We start from the raw sequence: 2,517 nt of genomic DNA, 5'->3' as shown, positions 1-2,517 counted from the left end.
ATTCTGTGTATTGTAGGTCATGTACCCAGGAGCAGTTTCTCATTAGAATGAGCAGAGTCAAAGGTCTTTCTCATTTTGAGAAGAACATTTTTTAAGATCTTTTTGCCTGCCTGCAACAAGTCAATTCTAGCTACCTACACGTCAAGGTCTGCAAGGTCACATTGGTTTAAAGAGCTGAGATGAAGGGGCTAAAAGGGGAAAACCTTTTTACCTCTTTTACCTCTGTCAGTGTGGTACAGCTCCCACAATCAATCTCATGAGAAAAACAGGCTACACTTAGATAAAGTACAGCCCGCGTGACACCTGTTGTAAATCCCAGTGTTTATAAGTTACTTATTATTTTAAAAATTTGGTTTAATCTGCTCACTGTACAGGGGAGTATGCTATAGCATGTTTTCCCCTCTGGAATGGCGTATCTGAAATGAGACTTTTCAAGCTGTGCAACTGGATACGTGACTGAAACAGCTGTGATGAAAATTAGGATCGTGTTGGTTTGTACTGCTCAAAGGCACAAGGGAATCGCTTCCCTGGTGTTCAGAAATAACTTTTTTTATCATAAAACGTTTGGCTGTTAACAGCACAAACACAAACTCAAAAAAAAATTTACAGCACAACTAGAAGAGCCCAGGTTTATGGGCTATGGATCACGAATCTGTGATCCAGCATAAATTTGGTCACTTCCAAACAAACCACCCGAGGTAATGACCCAGGTAATGACTGAGGTAATCTAGAAAAGCTTTGCTTTCTAGTCCATCCACCAAGCTAATGAGTACCACACGTTATACTGCTTCTCTTTAAAACTTTAAACACTGAAATACCAGCAATGAGTGTCATGTGTAAATAAATATTACACAGAGAGCTCTGTTACAGCAGCTTCCTTGGGTTTGTGTTTAACAGGGCTGCATCCCCCAGCTCTGCAGGCAGCTCATGCCCCCAAAAAGCAAAACTCACACATCTTCACCTTCCTGTGTTACAGTTTTTGCTGTTGGTTTCCACAGCCCCAGTTCTTTTCTAGAGTGAATTTCTACCAGCAAAGGCAGCATGGAAAACATTAACATGGAATCTGTGTGTTTTGTCAGCGCTGGATCTGACAGGCAATAACGAGAAAGGTACAGCTGAGGCAACAGCCACAAAAACATCCCCATAAACCAACCAAGAAAAAATCCAACCTGAGGACAGAGAGAAATACAACCTAAAGGCTCAATCATTTGTTAAAAAGACATTTCCCATTTCACAGCCACGTTCAACACATCAAATCAGATTTTCCAGAATTACTTCAATCCTTTTTAGACCTACGTTTACAATTGGTTTGTCTGGCAGATTTAAAAATTTTATCCCAAAGCTGCTGAGTAAGCAGGCTGGATCTGGGCAGGATGCTGCAGGGCTGCAACTCAGCAAACCCTAAGGTGCCCAAGGACAGAAGCATTAAGAATGTGCTTTTCTTTGGCAGCCTCTAAGAAGATATTTTCTGCACCTTGCCTCATGCTACCACCAGCAGGCAGGATAAAATTATTTCTTCTGTAATAAATTTGGTGCTCAACTAATTCACCTACATCAGAGTTCAGTACTGTCAATCAGTGTAACAGAATTATTCCTTTACACCGGGTGTGATCCTCAGCTTCAAAATCCCAATGACATACTAGTGGAAGCACAAAATAAAACAAAGGTGATAGAGGCCGAGGAGCACATGCACAGTCCAGTTCTGTCCTTCATAATCCCTGCAGCTCCTTTGCAAGTTCCTCCCAGCTTATACAATAAAAGGTTTACTTTTTTTTTTTTTTTGTAAGTGCAAAGTACTTAGATCCACTGTTGCACACACCTTATCTGAGGTTCAGTCTCTTGCCAGTAGCTAATAACGTTCTTGGCCAATATTATCAAAATTTCAATATTACTTACAACTTCAAGCTACTGTACAGAACAGATAGTTCTATTGTTTCCTCTTCACTGAGCAATACTTAAATAGATTAATCTGGGGTGGGCAAAGCTAATTTTCTTTTAGCAAGCTAAGGTGGTTCCTACAGATGAAAATAAATATTTCTGTTGATATGCCAAGAGGCATTTTCCATCAAGCCTTTTAATCAACTTCCAAAATGCGCTCAGCAGAGAACATCAGATTGGATCCGGTTTCTGCTATATCACACGGAACAAAAGGCTGAGCAGACACACATCTTTCCAAAACACTTCTACTCCACAGCTCTGCCTCCATTTTGGATGACAGACAAAGGGGATAAATGGGAATATAACGCCTTAGTGAAGGGATGAAAAGCACAACCAAAGTCAGAGCAAAAGGTGCAGATAAACCCAGGAAGTGCTGCTGCCAGCTGCAGCCAGCACAGGAACAAAGGAAACAGCGACAGAGCCCGCTTGCTTGACTTTGTTATAAAAATAAAATTTGGGGAGGGGAAAATTGGCCGGGTTTCACATCGAGCGGGGCACTTTGCCCTTTAAAGGTTTCTGTTTAGCACTAGAGGCTTCCACTCGCTCCCAGCCTGGCCGCGGGATGCTGAGGGCTTCCAG

This window comes from Geospiza fortis, unplaced genomic scaffold (genome assembly GCF_000277835.1).
Source record: "Geospiza fortis unplaced genomic scaffold, GeoFor_1.0 scaffold145, whole genome shotgun sequence".
In the NCBI taxonomy this organism is placed as follows: Eukaryota; Metazoa; Chordata; class Aves; order Passeriformes; family Thraupidae; genus Geospiza; species Geospiza fortis.
The sequence above is the reverse complement of the archived record's forward strand: the minus strand, read 5'-3'. Positions refer to the sequence as shown.